Source organism: Alligator mississippiensis, chromosome 2, assembly GCF_030867095.1.
Source record: "Alligator mississippiensis isolate rAllMis1 chromosome 2, rAllMis1, whole genome shotgun sequence".
Classification (NCBI taxonomy): Eukaryota; Metazoa; Chordata; order Crocodylia; family Alligatoridae; genus Alligator; species Alligator mississippiensis.
The window spans coordinates 67,515,736-67,535,168 of record NC_081825.1 but is presented as its reverse complement, the minus strand read 5'-3'; the positions used below and the strand labels follow the sequence as shown (position 1 = coordinate 67,535,168).

Sequence of the window (19,433 nt, the reverse complement as noted above, 5' to 3'; positions counted from 1 at the left end):
GAAGTGGCTGGTCAGAGAGAACCCAATAAATCTCACTTTTGAAGAGGGCTGCCAGGCACTGGCAGCTGGAGCCAGAACACAGAGCTCCCCCTAGTGGTGGCTAGGTCCCATTGCAGGGCCCCAGGAAGCAGGAGCAGATTTACTGCCATTGCCAGCAAATCTACTTCCGCTTCCCCGCATATGTAGATGCCTACCTGGCACCGTTTACTTGTGAGTAATTTACTCATGAGTAAACTGGTGTCACAGCTTCCTGCCTTTTTCTGTTTGCAGCTCCCTTTTTTGTTTTTTTGGACTTGCTTGCCAATTTTGTGCCTTTTCGTGGTCCCCACACTTTTTCACAGGGACCAGGTTTTCATGGGGTTCTGTGCAAATCATGAAATCATGAATTTGGTAGGTCCCTAATTATAAGACAATTGTTTCCAGTTGCTCATAACTTTGCCAATTTCACTCAAATTTCAGAGTAAAATTTCCATGCTAGGTGTTGGCTTTACATTAAATGCAATTGGATATTTTCAGCAAAAATGATTGATCCATTTCTGAGAATGAGATTAGAAAATAATCATCCTTTGCTCATAGTAAAATTTAGAAAATGTAGAGCCATTTCCTTGAGGATATCTCTGCTTTGAGACAAGAACTTGATATCCACCTTAGTGTCAGCAATGTGTCATTTGCCAGCTCTAGTGAAAAGATTAAAAATGCCATAATCCATATTTGGTGAAGTTATAAACCTTTAAAAATAACTCAGTTTGCAAGAGCTCCAGACCTGAGGGAGTAATTGACACAGGAAGTAATAAATAGGGACAAAGTGAATACTTTGGAGGAGGGAGGAGGAAGTGGGAGGAGTGAGGAACCTGGAACCATGGAATGAGATGAGAAAGAGACTGAATGAAGAATTAGAGGGTAACTGCTACTGTAGTTTAGGTGGTGAAGAAAGGAACAGCAACAGTCAAGAATGAGTGGGGCAGGCACAGAAGCAGTCAGATTTGGAGATTATTAGGGACAGAAAGATATTCTATTTGTAAAGAACATTCCTCTCCAGTATAACTGCAGATTCCTTTGTCTCACCATTTCTCAGAGATGTCAGCATAATATACGGACAGGGAATGTATTATTTCCCTCTAATGAGTGGTCTCCACAAAGGAAGACAATCTACCACTGTTAGGAGTGATTCTGTAGGCTCAGGTGGTAGACATCAGGATCTAAAGATTTCATCCCATTTATAAAACCTTGTACATATCAATACCGTTCCATATAACTTTCTATGATTCTATGAATGCTTACCTTGTTTTGTTTTTCACTTTTGTTTGGTTTCCAGTTTGCTTCTTATAAAACCTGGGAAATGACAGTCAAAAACAGCCAAAAACTTATGTAAAAATGCTGAAGATGCAAAGTCAAGCGCTGAAAATTTAAGGAATGCTAGAACTGATGTTGTCTGCATAAGCTTAATTCAGTCCTCTACATACATATTCATGGTATAGTCATTAATTACATCATCATGTAGAGAGGATCCCTTCCACATTTGGGGCACATCCACGCTAGAAGCTTAACTACACATTAGACTAATCTAATGCACAGTAAAGCATCACCATCTACACGTATGTGACACTTACACATTAGATTAATATAATGTGCCATATACTAGCACTGACATAGACAATTACTAGAAAATGGCACATTAGTTTAATGCACCATAAAGCACATGTAGGCATTGACTGGGAGCAGTTTGATCCTCATTAGCCCAGGTAGCAGGGGGGCACAGCTACTGAGCTCCAGGGAGTGGATGGAGCTGTCCTGGAGTTGGGGACAGCTCCCTACTGTATGGAGTTCAGGATTGCAGCCCAGCTCAGCAGCACTAGCTTGGGGCCTCTGTGCCTCTGAGTCACTCTGCTGCCCAAGGCCAAAGAGAGGGTAGCAATGAGTTGGGATCCCCCAGCCCATACCCCAGCTCCTGCCCAGTGCTGGGGGAGGCAGGAGCTGAGCAATGCCAGGACTAGGGGAATCCACATATCCCCACTGACAGAGAAAGATGGGATGCCTGGGGGGCGGGGGGGTGCTGTGCTGTGCCAAATGGGGACCTGCCAGCCCCACATATCTTTCCTGAGGCTCCAATCACACCAGCACCACCACAGATGGGGCTCAAGAGTCTCTGCCTCGCTCCCTCCCAAGGCTGGGACAATGGGGCCAGGCCAGGCTGGGGCTGTGGGTTAGCTCACCCTAGTGCTCAAGCCCTGGCTCCCAGGGAGGGGAAGGCTGTGGGCTCCGTACTATAGAGCAACCACTCAGAGCTCCCTTCCATGGCCGTGAGGGCAGGGATCAGAGACATCCAGGGGCATGGTGCAGCAAGGACACTTCAGAAAATTCAGGTGCATTAATTGCACATGTAAATACACCCTTGGTGGATTAGATTGCTCAAGAGATGAATCAAGGTATAACAGCAGTCTGATGACTGTAGTATCCTTACTTTACTTGTTGGAGAAGTTGGCAATTGTGAAATGAATGAGATATGGGGTTCTAGAGAGAGAAAAGAAGCTCTTATGATTACAGACCCTGGTTCTTCTGGGGGACTTCAATCACCCTGACATCTGCTGGGAGGGCAATACAGTAATGTGCAGGCAATTGAAGAAGTTTTTGTAGAGTGCTGGGGACAACTTCCTGGTGTAAGTGCTGGAGCAGCCAACTAGGGGCCTCACTTCTCTTGACCTGCTGCTCACAAGCAGCGAAGAATTGGTGGGGAATGTACTAGTAAGTGGTTGGGCAGCAGCAACCATGAGATGATTGAGTTCAGGATCCCAAGGAAAGGAAGGATGGAGATCAGCAGAGTAAGGACTTCAGAAAAGCAGACTTTGACTTGCTTGGGGAATTCATGGGCAGGATCCCCTGGGAAGCCAGTTTGAGGGGAAGAAGCATCCAGGACAACTGGATGTACTTTAAAGAAGCCTTACTAAGAGTGCAGGAACAAACCATTCTGATGTGCAGGAAAACTAGAAAGTATGTCAGAGGACCAGTTTGGCTTAGCAGGGAACACTTAAGTAAAATAAATCACAAAAAGGAGGCTTATAAGAAGTGGAAACTGGGTTAAACATCTAGGGAAGAGTTGGTGTTCTGATGAAACTTGCAGTAATGGTAGCCTCTTTTGAGGGCATGAAGCCTGCCAGAGTATTGCTTAGGCATGTGGGGATTTAGTCAGGGTGGCCAAAGAGCAAATTCAACTTGCAGCTGGCAAAGGATGTGAAGGGGAACAAGAAGAGTTTATACAAGTATGTCACTAACAAGAGGAATATGAGGGAAACTGTGGGTCCTTTACTGAATAGGATGGTAACCTAGTGGCAGACGATGCAGAAAAGACCAAAGTATTCAAAGCCTTTTTCACCTCAGTCTTCACAGGCAAGGTCAGTTCCCAGACTAATGCACCTGGCAGCACAGTTTTGAAACTGGAAAAGGGCAAATATAGTGCCCATCCTTAAGAAAGGGAAGGAGGAAGATCCAGGGAACTACAGACCAATCAGCCTCACCTCAGTTCCTGGAAAAATCAAGGAGCAGATCCTCAAGAAATCAATTCCTAAGCACTTGGAGTAAAAGAAGGTGATTAGGAACAGTCATCATGAATTCACTAAGGGCAAGTCATGCCTGACCAACCTGATTCCCTTCTATGATAAGATAACTAGCTCTGTGGATGCAGGAAGACAAGTGGATGTGATATACCTTGATTTTAGCAAGGCTTTTGATATGGTGTCCCACAACATTTTTGCAGGCAAACTAAGGAAGTACAGGCTGGATGGACAGTAAGGTAGATAGAAAACTGGCTGGATCATCAGGCTCAGAGGGCAGTAATCAATGGCTCAATGCTGAATTGGCAGACAGTTTCAAGTGGAGTGCCCCAGGGGATGATCCAGGGACCAGTTTTGTTCAATATCTTCATCCAAGCACTGGGAGATGACATAGAGTGCACCCTCAGCAAGTTTGCAAATGATACCAAGCTTGGGGAAGTAGTAGATATGCTGGAGGATGGAGCTAAGATTCAGAGAGACCTAGACAAATTGGAGGACTGGACCAAAAGAAATATCATGAGGTTCAGCAAGGACAAGTGCAAAATCCTGCACTTAGGATGGAACAATTCCATGGACCGGTACAGGCTGGGGGCTGACTGGCTGGGCAGCAGCTTTGCAGAAAAGGACATGGGGGTTATGGTGGACAATAAGCTGAATAGGAGCCAGCAGTGTGCTCTTGTTGCCAGGAAAGCTAACAGCATACGGGTCTACATTGGTAGTAGTGTTGCCAGCAGAACAAGGGAAGTGATTATTTGCCTCTATTCAGCACTGGTGAGGCCATTTGTGGAGTACTGTGTTCAGTTTTGGGTTCCCCTCTATAGAAAGATTGTGGACAAATTGGAGAGAGTCCATAGGAGGGCAATGAAAATGGTGAGGGGACTGGGGCACATGACTTGTGAGGAGAGGCTGAGGGAACTGGGCTTCTTTAGTCTACAGAAGAGAAAACTGAGGGGGTATTTAATAGCAGCCTATAACTACCCAAAGGGCAGTTCAAAAGAGGATGGAGCTAGACTGTTCTCAGTGGTGGCAGATGACAGAACAAGGAGCAATGGTCTCAAGTTGCAGGAAGGGAAGTTAGATATTAGGAAGAAATTTCTTACTAGGAGGGTAGAAAAACACTGAACCAGGTTATCAACAGAGGTTGTAGGCTCTCAATCCTTGGAGGTTTTTAAGACCCGGCTAGACAAATCCTTGATTGAGATGATCTAGTTGGGAATGGTCCTGCTTTGAGCAGGGGGTTGAACTAGATTACCTCCTGTGGTCCCCTTCAACCCTAATTTTTTTATGATTCTATGAATTCTATGATTAAAGCAGTTGAATGTTGCCTAAGGGAATTCGAGTTGGTGTGATGCTGGGCATATCATTTCAACCCAACTTTTAAAAAGTGATTTTTAATTGTATGTTCCTGATTTTGTGTATGTTGTGTGCCTGACTTGAGAATTTGAATCTGAATTGCAGAAGTATTGAGTTTTCATATTTGCAAGTAAATAGATGGGAGCTGTGATTTGCTCATATCAAATGCTAAGTATTTAAAAAAGTCAGATCTTAGGCATTTCAAATGTGGCAACCGAAATTATTCTTAAATTTATCTTTCTGGAATTCAGTTCCCTGGTTGCATCTACATGAGATGTTGACTGTTCATTACTGCTGAACAATAGTGTTGCGCAGCACAAAGCATGACATGATGCTACTGCACAGTGGTAATGAGCTACTGCATAGGCAGCATCACCAAGAAGCTGTGCGAGGATGCTACTGTGCAGTAACACCAGTTACAGTGCAGTCACTTAGTACTTGTGTATGCAAGTATTAAATGACTGAGCAATAACAACTGTTCAGTCACCATCTCATGTAGACACAGCCCCTATGTATAAAATCGGGTTAGTTATATTCTCTTGCCCCATAGAATGTTATGGAAAAAGTGCACTGATATTTATGACTCATTCCAATGCTGTAATGATGAGTGTCACGAGGAAGTGAGTAATTCTGTCTTCAGAGCAGGGCTATAAATTTGTTGCAATGATGATTTGAGGCCACACATTGAATAAGAAATTGAATAACTACACATTGGAGGTGCACCATCTATGCCATACAATATATGATAGATATTATATGAGGAAAAAAATAAGGAATTCCAGGTTATATCCTAATGTATACATAAAATGGTTTTATTTTTTAGTGTTGTCTTTTCAACTTTAAGATTCTTTTAAAGCATGTTTTTATGTAATATATTATAAATATTTTTCATTTCTTTAAAAATGTGTATTGCACTTACTGATATGCCTGACAAGTTCTGTAGACACTTCAACTTGTTAGGAAATGTCATATATACATAAGCAATTTGTGTGCCATTTTGCTCGTCCCAAGTTTATGTACACGCGCATTATATCTAGTAAGTGGACCAGGTTTTCATCTGAAATCAATGGAGCTATACTGATTCTCAGCAACTGGGGATGTGACACAATGTACAGATCACTGGAAAAGTGGCTGTTTTCAAGGAAACAATTGTCAGGTAAATGTTGCCAAGATTCAAATTAAAGGAATTAAAGGGGTAACAAGCTGTCCACTACTTTAGACTGCCTCACATATTTATAACTTGTGGCATTAGTTTATGGTGATTATGAGTCATCAGGTTTAGAGTCCTGAATTTTAAAGTAATCCTTTTTTTCAAGAAAATACACTTGTAATCATTGTAGACGTGTGTGGGGGAGGATATATTTATTAATGTAGGAAATGTATTTTTCACAAAGAGGTAACTTTTTGAGGCAAGCATCAGAGCCAGGAAACTGTTTGTATAGGGTAGGCACCAAGATGTCCACAAGAATATATGTTCTTCCACTAAACAGTATAATAGAGATGGTTTACCAGATGTTTTATTGAAAGAAATTATGTTGCATCTAGAGGCAAAATAATTCAGTTCCTGTCTACTTATCAAAAATAATGTCTGTGTGCTCCCATGTACTGAGAAGGCTTTACATCTTTCCTTGGTTTCAGGCAAATAAAAACAGATCAATACTAACTTGGGTAGCCACTCTGCAAAATGCACAAGAACAGAGTTTAGGATGATTTAGATATTCTGCTTTAAGGGTAACTGATTGAAAAATCAGCACTATTATCAAAAGAGAAGACTGGCTATGTACTTTTAAATTAAAGGAATCTTTAATCTTTATTGAAATATCAATGGTGACTGGTTCTTGCAATGATTGATGGGGCTATACCCCTATTCCTAACAAGCTTTCTTCTTCAGGTTGACCAGGTTTTAAAAGTAAAAAAAAAGGAACACTGGACATGGTGGGGCATTTCATTTAAAAAACCCTTTGGGGTTTTCCATTTGCAAATACTTAACTTTTTTCTCTGATCTACTAAGAATCTTTCACTATCCCATCCCACATTATCTCAAATAGCTTACTTCAGAGAAATAAAACCAGCAGGGAAGAGCTAGTTAACAGGAAAAACCATGTGCAAGAAATACCATAACTTGCCTCTCTGGACCCAGCCTGAAAAAAAACTACAAATATCATGAACCTTAGCCCTCTGTATGCTGCTTCTGATTCAGGAGCTCAGCTTGGTGCTACATCCATCTTAGCAGCAAATCCCACTAGGAGCAATTGATAGCAGCAAGGTGTACTGCAGAACTGTGATATCAGGTATTGGCTCGAATTGATTTTTTTCCCCAGCAAACACCACATTCCTGATTTCTAGTTGAGTTTTTCATATATCTTTGGCTGTAACTTTTTCATGGCTATATTTAAGAAAGAGGAAGTTGTAACCCTCCACCCAGCCTCCCCTCAAATCCTTTTATCTAATAGTCAGGGCATGACTCCAGTATGTGAGAGAGTAAAGTTCAAGTTTCTTTTCTGCCTGAAGAAATCTGAACTCACATCTCCCACCTCTGCATGCTGTAATCACATGCTGACATATTTTGGGTACTCTCAGGGTGTAGAGGAATGCAGCATTTCTTCTAAGATAAAGCGTTTTTTCTGGTATTCTACAGATATAGCAGTCCTTTGTCACATTTTAAGTACTTGTGAAGTATGCAAGATAAAAAGTGTACTATAACTTTTTTGCCTGGGATAATGCTGTGTAAGTTAACTGCAGCTCATTCAAATTATTCCAGGGACAAGCCTGTCAGGCTGTGTAATCTTCCTGGCCTCCTAGCAAAGCAGCCTCAAAGCACCTTGTAAAAGCTATATGTGTGGAAGGCTGTGCCACTCCTATTTTGTCCTGAGTTGTGACTGGGTCTGTCTACACATGCACTTTACTGTGCAGCAGTCTAATTTACTACACAGGAAAGCACAACTGTCCACATGTGCATAGCAATTGAGCTAGTGCATACTAATTTACAGTGCTGTTGGACAGTCCCATCAGACACAGGTACTATACAACAGAGGAGTGAATTACTGCACTTAAAGGCAGGTATAGACCATGACATTGGGATTAGTTTACTCTGGGTTACATTGCACTGAAATGTATTAAATTTCATTCATTACACATGTAGATGTACCCATTTAGATCAGTCAGAACCTCCTCAAAGGCGATATCTGCTTATAGCATCAGGGCTAAATCCTATTTCATTTAAATTTTACATACACTGCTAAATACTTGCAGTTTTTGGCACTTCAGTGTGCAATTCAGATTGGCTATTTGAGTGTTCACAAACCCATTGAGAATCCTCAGTAGGCATATCTACACATGTGCTTTTCTGCACATCAAACTAATCTAATGCACAACAAAATGTTACCACTACACATGGGCAGCAATTACTGCACAGTAGATTAATTTAAAGCACATTTTGCTACTACCAAGAGACATAGGTACTAGAAAATGGTGCTTTAAACTAATGCACCTAAGCACATGTATAGATTCTGACCCAGAAGCAGATTGCTCCCAGTCAGCCCAGGCAGCAGGGATCACAACAGATGCTTGGCTTAGCCCTGAGCTCCAGGGGGCAGGGTGGAACTGTCCATGGCTCCAGGGCAGGGCAGGAAACATGGCCTACAGGCCACATCTGGTTTGCTAGTAAGGAGTAAGGGGCAGTAGGACCCAGAGGGAGCCCTCAGCAGAACTGAGCATCCCAGTCCCACCTCATCCCCAGCCATTCCACTCTCTTCCTGTCCCTGCCCTGCTCCAGCACCATGTCACTCCTGACTGCATTGCTGGACTGGGGAGCATGGAGCCATGTCAGTACGTGTGTATGTGTGTGTGTGTCTGCGCATGCATGCGTGCACAGGCAGGGGCAGTGTTTGTATGTGTGTCGGTGTAGGCAGGGGCAGTGTATGTGTGTGCAGGTAGGGACAGTGTGCCCGTGTGTGTGCAGGCAGGGGCAGTGTGTGTGTGTGTGTGTGTGTGTGTGTGTGTGTGTGTGTGTGTTCATAGGATGAGACCCACACACACACCCCACCATAAACATTCACTCACACCTCCCCTCGCACTGCCATACACACAGACCCCCACACCCCCTCATACACCCCAGCCACCCTCCCCCACATGAAATCCCCCACAAACCCCATACTCACCCACACCCCACATACCTACACACCCACAGCCCTCCACAAACCTATATGCACCCCTCCCCATGATATATGAGTAAGTCTTCATTTTAAGTTATTGTGCAATCACCTCTGTGTACACTGCACAAACACATGTAAATCAGGACAAAAATATTTTTTGAAATCAAATTAATGAATGCTTAGATGTTTACTTTTTAGAATATAACTTGGTATTTTTCTGGTTCCAAAATGGCAAAACCCCTTGCTGAAAGGAGTAATTCCGGGGGCAAGGGGAGGGATTTCAGACGGCAAAGGTCAGGAGTCAGGGGGTGGGACTTCCAGTCACAAGATGGCAACCAGGGGGCATGGCACCTGTCAAGGGGTGGACCTACCCATGAGGCCCTTTACAGCTTGCCAAAACTCAGTAAGCGGCCCTCTGCCCAAAATAATTGCTTGCCCCTGCTCCAGGGGCAGCTCTGAGCTTCTAGCTGTGCAGGGCTCCGCCCCTGCCCCCCAGAGCTTACAGCTAACCCTGAACTCTGAGCAGCTTAGAGATGCCCCCAGAAATGGGCACTGCCCCCAGAACCTCCTGCCAGCTTGGGGCTGTCCCCGAAGACCCCAGCCAACTCAGGGCTGGCACCTACAGGAGCCTGGATGCTGTAGGGGCAAAGCAGGGCAGGAACAGCCCTGAACTACACTGTTCCTGCCAGGCTCAATGTGTCCCGACCCAGGCTCTTGAATTTAATGCACCTGAATTTACTGCATAGTAATTTCAGGTGCATTAATTAACCATGTAGACATGCATGTAAGACTGTGCTTTAGCTAGCTCTTAGATTCACAATGGAAGAAGATTACCAAGTATGCATTTAAGGTTGTAGAAGTCCTAAGATTTCAGTTGCAAAAAACCCCACAACTAACGTCTGTTAGGTGAAGATATTCCTACCTCTTAACCCCATATAACCCTAGAGGTTATAGCATTTGCCTAGTAAGCAGGGAACAGAGGTTCTAGACCCAAATCCTCCAGAGACACTTTGAACCTTTGTCTCCAGATTGCTAAGAAAGCTCTCTAACTAGCAGACTGGATTAGGCATTACCTAGAGCCCTCATCAGGCTTCTTGAAGTTAGCTCATAGAATCATAGAATACTAGAAAATTAGGGTTGGAAGGGACCTCAGGAGGTCATCTAATCCAAGTACCTGCTCAAAGCAGAACCATCCCCAACTAGATCATTCCAGCCAGGGCTTTGTTAAGCCGGGCCTTTAAAACCCACAGGGATGGAGATTCCACCACATCCCTAGGTAACCTGTACCGGTGCTTTACCATCCTCCTTGTGAAAAAGTTTTTCCAAATATCTAACCTAAACCTCCCTTGATGCAACTTGAGACCATTGTTCCTTGTCCTGTCATCTGTCACCACTAAGAACAGTCTAGCTCCATCCTCTTTGGAACCACCCTTCAGATAGTTAAAGGCTGCTATCAAATCCCCCCTCAGTCTTCTTTTCCTCAGACTAAATAAACCCAGTTCCCTCAGCCTCTCTTCAGAAGTCATGTGTCCAGGCCCCTAAATCATTTTTGCTGCCCTCTGCTGAACTTTATCCTATTTGTCCACATCTCCTCTATAGTGGGGGGCCCAAAACTGGCCACAGTACTACAGATTTAACCTAACTAGTGCAGAATAGAGCAGAACAGTTATTTCCCTTGATCTGCTAGCAATGCTCCTCCTAATCCAGTCCAATATGCTGTTAGCCTTGGCAACAAGGGCACACTGCTAAGTCATTTTCAGCTCATTTTCCACTGTAACCCTGAGGGCCTTTTCTTCAGAGCTGCTGCTTAGCCAGTCAGTCCCCAGACTGTAGTGGTGCATGGAATTCTTCCATCCTAAGTGCAGGACTTTTCACTTAGCCTTGTTGAATCGCATAAGATGTCTTTTGGCCAATTTGTCTAGGTCATTCTGAATCCTAGCCCTACCCTGCAGTGTATCTACTACACCCCCCCAGCATGGTGTCATCCACAAAAACTTGCTGTTTTTATCGCATCCACAGAGCCAGTCACCTTGTCAAAGAAGGCAATCAGGTTGGTCAGGCACGAGTTGCCTTTGGTGAATCTATGCTGACTGTTCCTAATCACCTTCTCCAAGTACGTAGAAATGGATTCTTTGAGGACTGCTCCATGATTTTTCCAGGGACTGAGGTGAAGCTGACTGTTCTGTAGTTTCCTGGATCCTCCTTCCCTTTGTTAAAGATAGGTACTATATTTTCCCGTTTCCAATTATCTGAGACCTCCCCCAGTTGCCAAATGTTTTCAGAGATAATGCCCAGTGGCTCTGCAATCATATCAGTCAATTCCCTCAGCACCCTCTGATGCATTGCATCCTGCCCTATGGACTTGTACACGTCCAGATTTTCTAAATAGTTTCTAATCTGTTTTTTCACCACTGAGGGCTGCTCACCTTCTGTCCAATCTGTGCTGCCTGGTGTTAACTAGCAGAGGGAGATAGCTTGGCTTGGGACCCGGACAACAAAGCAGAGGTGTGTGATTTAATGAGACAGATGCTGCTCTAGTTTGGAGTTCTTAGTTCTATCCTGGGTTGCTGGCCACAGTGAGACACAAACCGTGTGTTTCATTCAATGAATTTTAAGTACCCTGTGAGTGACATGAACCATTTTGAAAAGGAGGGTTGAAAAGGGGTCTAGGCAAATCCAAAGCTACTAGGCAAAAAATATGGAAGAACCTATCATCATCACCACATCAATCATTCTTCTAGCAGATAGGAAAATTTTATTTTGATACTGGCCAAAGCAGAATCCCAAACTATGCATTAGGGATGTGCAAAATTTTTCCGGCTGTTTCGTTTTGACACTGTTTCGACTCATTTCGAGCTCGAAACAGTGAAATCAAAATGAAATAAAGGGCTTTGAAATAGCCTCAAAACAAAATAAGGCAGTCAAAATGTTTTGAAAGTTTCAAAATGTTTTGAGTTTCGAAGCAGCCCAGCTGAGCATCACTGTTTCAATGAAATGAAACACAATGGCAGTTTAGAATCAAAACAAATTTTGAAACGAAACGCTATTCTGTCGAAACATCAAAGTACACATCAAAACAGAACGGTGCTGTTTTCCACAGCCCTACTATGCATGCATGCTCAAAACTGCAGTTATGTGGATGTGTTTTTCACCATTAAGCATGGAAAGTGAAATACGATTAAGCCCTCAGTCTCTCCTGTCCATGCTATTGCAGTTTTGTATAAATAATTGCAACTTACTGAAGCAAAAACCAGAAATCATGCATCCCAGCTCCCATATGTACATTTTAACATGTATCAGCTTGATCCATTTTTAAATACCCGTTGAAACAGTGATTGAGAGTGTCTCTGTAGTGTGATGGTTGGGACACTAACATGAGAGGTGGGACACCTCTCTAAGTTCCTGCTCCATTGCATACTTATATATTCATTCAAGAGTGGAAGCCCATAGCAGAAGAGACAAAGAATATGAGTGTCCTAGACTATCCATAGCATAGCAGCCACACAAGTAAGATGTGGGTTTAAATTTAGTTCAGGAAAAGAGAGACTTTAAGTTGGGTTAATTACATAGTCAATGAATTTGCCACTGAGCTTTAGGATTACAGATATGAAACGTATTGATTCATTTCCTTGTCTCTGTTTTTAATACCTCAAAACATTGGGGTATGTGTGTGTATATCTACACACACACAAATATATGCATATGTATATGTGGCTGCAACTGCACGTGCACTGTACTGAAGAGTTGACTAAGTAGCTCCTCAGTAAAGTGTCACTGTCTACACGTACACTGGTATTAGTACTCAGTAAATTAATTAACTGCCATAAGATAGTACTGCCAGAGACAGTATGGTGGAGTAATTTATGGCAGAGTCATTTACTGTGCAAAAATGTATGTGTGGATGGTGACTGGGTCACAGCAGTTTGAGCCAGAGCAGAGCAGCCCCAAGCTGGCAGCAGGTTTGAGGGATCTACATGACTCCACAGTTTATGCACTCTCATGATGCAGCAAGCCCCTCTGCCATCCAACACCACCATTTGGAACCTGAGCTGACCACCCGAGCCTGCTGCCACCCCAGGGCTACTCCCAGCTCAAACTGTTGTGGTCCTGGGGTCACATAAAGATGCTATACCTGGGAGCAGCTGATCCTGGTGTGAAGTACTCTGGAGTTTTTGAGCCATATTAATAACTCATGTAAATGCACCCTGTATGTATGAATTTCAATAAGAAAAAAACAAACAAACCAGAAAGAAGTTTGGTTAGGATCAAACACTGTTTGCAGTCTTGTTTGGTTCAACATTAGAACTAAAAAACTTCAATTTCTGCACATCCCAACTGCCTGCCTACCAGGAGTTGCCATAGGACAACTCACAGGTTTGATGCACAGCAGCCGCACAAAAGTAGTATAGTAACTACAGTGTAACTGACAATTCAAGCATTGCTAGTGAGGCTTAGTCCTGCTGTCCTCTAATAAACATTTGCAAAAGAAAAAGAAGCTCAGCCTGTTTTTACGGTTCTAGGATCAATAAAGGGAATGCTGTCCATATTTCTTGGGGTTTTTTGTACCCACTTTTTCTTCTTTTTTAAGGTTAAATTTCCTAAATGCATTAGAAGCATAGATTCAGGGCACTGAAAAGAAAGCAATACAGATTGCAAGGTCAGAAAGACTTCTCACACATACAGTGAAATATAGTTTAAAATAACATTGACACTTCTGAGCATTGTTCTATTGGACAATCTCTCTAAACTGTGGTATTTTTTACTGAAAAAAGATATCTAAAAGTCAAATTTACAGTGTATGTTGAGTTTGGGGTTTTTAATGATTTAATATCACTCATAAAAATGTATGTCATTGTTAAACAATTTGAGTCTTGCTTCTTATAAAAAACTATTTGCACAGATCTCAGACTGAAGTTATTTCATTCATACTTTTTTTTCCTAAATCTATTAGTATTACCTTGTGCCATTAATTTGAGAAGAAGTTTATTCTATTCCCTTCCTGGGTAAAATTTTGAAGACAGAAATAATTTCAATTGCTTTGTTACTACTTATAAATAAAAAGCACATAGATGGGTAGTTATTTGGCCTGGAAAGCCCCTTAAGTTTGCATGAGCTGTTGAGGACACACACACATGCGCGTGCACACATACACATGCATACTTCCTGGACTCAGCCTGCCCCATTCCCCCAGCTGGCACCTGCCAGGCAGATCCACATTTGGGGGTGCCTCCCCAGCCATGTCTGTCATCGGGCCTCCTGATGTGTGGGTGCACCCTCCACACCCCTCCATTCCCAGGAGCACTGATAGTGTGGTAGGACAGGGCAGTGCAGAGGCCTGTGGCCAAACTCTATCCACTGTGGGTAGGGGCTGGACAAGCTGCACCTGGGCCCCAGTGGCTGCTGAGCAGAAGCTGCCTCACCCACTTGCCTGCCCAGCACTTCATGGCACCTGGAGCCACCAGGGCTTGAGAATAGCTTACCCAGAGCATGCCATGTGGTAGACTCTGGGCAAGGGTAACTGGGTAATGGGGCTGCTTCTGACTAGTGTCCTCCATGGTGTGTGAGAGATTCAGTCCAGTCCTGCAGGCCCAAGGCACCGTCTGCCAGCAGAAGTCCAGGCTCAAGCCTGGCTCCCCAGGATCTGTGAGGCTAGGCTGCATCTCCTAGGAGCCATGGAAGATCCTGGGTGGAAACAGCCTCACCCATCCACCTGGTAGCAAGTGGTAGGCCCTGGATGATATGTGCTTGGACCCCAGCCTCTCCTGCAGGCGGCACAGGTGGCAGCTCTGGCTCCAGACTCTGCTGGCACTGCACAGTGCTGGGTGGGTGAATGGGTGGGGCTGTTTCCACTCAATAGCCCTTGTGGCACCTGGCAAATGGAGTCCAGCCCTGCAGGCTCTGGGCAAGCAAAACCTCATCTCCCAGACTACCACACAGAGCTGGGTAGGTGGGACTGCTTCTGCCCAGTGTTCCTTGCGGCTCCAGCAGTGGCCAGAGCTGGAGCTGCTACCTGTGCCAGCCATCAGCAGAGGCAGGGGCCCAAGCACAGATTGCCCAGAGCCTGCTGCATGGTGCCACTAACAGTGCCACTTGTGCCATTTGCCTGCAGGCTGGATAAGATCAATCTGCAGGCTGGATCTGGTCTATGGACCATATTCCCCTCGTACCCACCCCCACACAATATAGCACCACTAGCATATACCACAGAAGGCTGAGGGCTCAACATGTAATATGTACCAAAATACAGAACAAAAATACATCACTAACTGGTGCCAAACTCCTATAGGTTGAATACATTTAAATGACAAATTTAAAGTACTGTTTCAAACAATATTATCAAAATTTAAGGTATCTTATGAAAAAGACTTATAAGAAGTCAAATATACTAAAATGTTCTTACATTTTTATTCACATTCAATAAAATTTGCCTAGAATTCCCATCTTGGTATAAGAAAATGTATGCATGTCATTAAAGGATTAGGATTTTTTAGGACAGAAAATACAAGCAATTTTTTTTATGATAGCTAAGTATTAGAACGAAGTGATATATGAAACTTCTGATGTGTTTATCATTCAAAGGAGAATTTAGTGTAAAAATCAATACAGCTGGATTGGATAAAATTTCATTTCTAGTAATATAGTTAATTTCATCCTGGAAGGATAGAAAACTAAAACAATGTCATAAACTGGACTTGAATCATTATCCCTTATCCCCCAAAATATATATCCACCTGTACGTTTATCTCCAATACTTTACTGTCCTGCCAAATTTTACATTTGAAAATCTAAATATACCATCTTCCCAACAACATTCTTCATAAACTTTAAGTTGCAAAACTGAGTAACACCATTCTGTCATTCCTTTTTAATTCCAGTGCATTTTGCCATATGCTGTGCTGTGTACTGAGTACTCATGTTCATTGTTTATAAAATCAGAGCTCAGATTCAAAAATTGCTGAATTCAATAATAACATTTCAAATGATTTCTTACGATCATGGCCTGAATTCAGCTTTCTATTTTTTTTCATTTGAATATGTTAAATACATTTAGTATCCAGCATAACACAAAGTATATGCAATATCTTGGAATTTTATAAAGACTTTTGTGATGAATTGATTAATACCAAGTTTGGAACAGGTAAATGTAAATGCTGGAGTCACTATGTTAGGTTATAATAATAAGATTCCACATTTAATACAAATAAAGTTAACTTAGAAAAAATTATCCAAAAAGTATCATTGTAAAGGTTAATCATTGATTTCGTCAAGTAAAACTACTAAGGCTAATTTTTCCCAAATTCAAAGCTTCCATTTTTTACATTCTATATTCAGTCCTCAAATGGGGGATTTATTTAGTCCAGATTTTGTCTAACTACTAGAATATCTAAATTCCTTCCAGTATGCCTTTTGGATTTTTTTCTTCTTTTTTTTAAATCCCATTTTTATAAGTGCAGCTTAGGAAGGCTTGTTTCAAATATTGAGCACCAAGTAGCATTCTTTAAAGAATTATTAATCCAGAGCAGAATTTCCTAACCTTTCCCACTGGAGAGCCGAGTTCTGGGTTCATGACCCCTCTCCTATTTGCAATTCTAGACTTGCAAACCCACTTAAAGTTGAGAGCCCACCTCGCAGTTGAATTTTCTTCAAGCTCAGAGATGCTACAAATCCTATGTTTGGCATCTTAAAACCTCTTGTTTCTCAAACACACACACACACACACACACACACACACACACACACACACAGAGCCATCAGACTTTCTCACTCCAGCTGTGTTCAACTTTGCCTAGTTCATAAAGTGATACACTCCTCACAGCTTTTCTGAGGACAAGTACAGATATTCAAAAAAACTGTGGGAGGAATCAATCTAGGTTAGGCAGTTTTCTCTCTGCAATCTAGCTTAAATCAGGGGGCCTCCTGGGGCTGCAGCTGTGGCAATCCTGCCAGCCAGAGCCTGTCTAGTAGCCACAGAACAACTCCAGGCAGTCTGGCTTTACTTTTCAGCAGTGCATGTTGCCTGAGCTTGTGCTGCTCCGGGAGGGGGGGAAGGGGGTTCCCCACAATTTTTTTTTTTCCCTGGACACCTAAGGGTAAAAAAAAATGCAGGGGAAAAAAACAACCCAGAGCAGCACATGCTCAGGCAGCGTGCCATTGCAATGCAGAGAATGCTTGACTGTGCAGTATGTGGTGTTGCAAATGTGTTTGCAGCACCACATCCCACATGACCGTGCTTGTCTGAATGTGCCCAAGAAGGCTGAGGTGCAATTAGAGCTAAAGCTAGCAAGAAATATGAAGGATAAAAAGCAGGGTTTCTACAAGCATGTCAGTAACAAGAGGAAGAAAGTGGGTGTCCCTTACTGATCGGGGAAGGCAACCTATTGACAGAGGATGCAGAAAAGACTGAAATATTCAATGCTTTTTTCACCTCAGTCTTCACAGACAAGGTCAGCTCCCAGACCACAGCGCCTGGCAGCACAGTTTGGGGAGGAGGTGCTCAGCCAAAAGTGGTGAAAGAACAGGTTAGAGCTTATTTAGAAAAGCTGGGCATGTATAAGTCCATGGGGCCAGGTGAGATGCACCTGAGGGTTCTGAAGGAATTGGCTGATGTGATTGCAGAGCCACTGGTTATTATCTTTGAAAACTCATGACAGTCAGAAGAAGTCCTGGATGATTGTAAAAGGGCAAATATAGTGCCCATTCTCAAGAAAGGGAAGATGAAGGATTTGGAGAACTACAGAACAGTCAGCCTCACCTTAGTCCCTGGAAAAGTCATCAAGCAGGTCCTCAAGGAAGGCATTTCTAAGCTTATGAAGGAGAAGGTGAACAGTCAAGAACATAGAGTGTTGGAGTTATTTCCTGATGTTAGGAACAGTCAGCATGAATTCACCAAGGGCAAGTCATGCCTGCCCAACCTGTTTGCCTTCTACGATGAGATGACTGGCTCTGTGGATGTGGGGGTGTGATATACCTTGACATTAGCATGGCTTTTGATACAGTCTCCCATAACATTCTCACAAGCATGCTAAGGAAGTATGGGTTGGATGAATTGACTTGTTAAACCCCAACTCCATGCGGTGCCCAATGACTAGGGAGACGACGGTCCAATTACCCGTGGATCCTATTACTCATTAGCTAGAGCAGAGCAGGGAGCAAACACCAGCACACATGGCTTGCAACAGCTTTATTGAGAATGGAGACAGCTTCGGGCAAGCTCTCTTGCCGTAAGAGATGAGGAGCAGCCATGAACAAGTTTTTTCTCATACGTATACACTTTAGTTTATACTCAATAACATTATTCTGCCCTTGTTCTACCTCTGGTTCCACCCATTTCTCCTCCTATCTCAAGCTCCGCCTCTGTTTACTGTTTGCTTCATTAACATGTAATTGCCTATGCATTTTACTCATTTACATGTCTTTTTGCTATGAATGCATGTGTAAGACCTTGGCTCCTGCTCTTCGGTCAATGGACAGACTTTGACCAAAACCTGGAAGCTTCTGGAGGCTTCTTCACCAATCACCATTCACCTTTTTGCATATGTTTATCTCAGATTCTGTTACCAATTACATGTTGTTTTCCACATTCCAGTCTATTTTTCCATGTTAGGTTGTACCATCTTCCACCTTTTCGGGCCCCTCTATCTTATCTCATTTCCTACTGTAGCTGGTTCACAGCATACGCTCACACAGATTCACTTGCTGCTTTTCCCTCAGAAAATGGTTGACATAGTTAAAATGGTTACTTAGTATAAGCAAATGGCTAGCTTAGATATCATTCTGCCTTGTGGTCAGCAGCTCTGCGAGGCCACAGATAAAGCCTTTGTATTTAGCTGCAAATCCAGTACTCCTTAATAATCCAAATTATTGTCACCCTAACAAGACTGTAAGGTGGATAGAAAATTGGCTAGATTATTGGGCTCAGAGAGTAGAAATCAATGGCTTGCTGTCTAATTGTCAGCCAGTATCAAGTTCAATACCCCAGGGGTCAGTCCTGAGGCTGGTTTTCTTCAATATTTTCATCTGTGACCTGGAAGATGGGATGCAGTGCACACTCAACAAGTTTGCAGATGACACAAAGCTGTGGGGAGTGGTTGATATGCTGGAGGGTAGGGCTCAAATTCATAGACACCTATAGTATTTGGAGGATTGGACCAAAATAAAATCTCATCATGTCCTATAAGGACAAATGGAAAGTTGTGCATTTAGGATGGAGTAATCCCATACACTAGTACAGGCTGGGGACTGACTAGCTAAGCAGAAGCTCTACAGGAAAGGACCTGGGAGTTACAGTGGACAATAAGCTGAATATGAGTCAAGAGTGTGTGCTTATTGTGAAGAAGGCTAACAGCATACTGGGCTGCATTAGTAGGAGTGTTGTGAG

At 43.1% G+C, this 19,433-nt stretch overlaps 1 long non-coding RNA gene across 1 annotated transcript in view; it reads right to left on the bottom strand.

The window, feature by feature from the left end:
• Positions 1-19,433, bottom strand: part of LOC109281598 (uncharacterized) — an 89,077-nt gene that overhangs the window by 56,896 nt on the left and 12,748 nt on the right. The window contains exon 2 of the long non-coding RNA XR_009459778.1: positions 1,282-1,332. This is a non-coding gene — a long non-coding RNA (uncharacterized LOC109281598). The remainder of the gene's footprint in view (positions 1-1,281; positions 1,333-19,433) is intronic.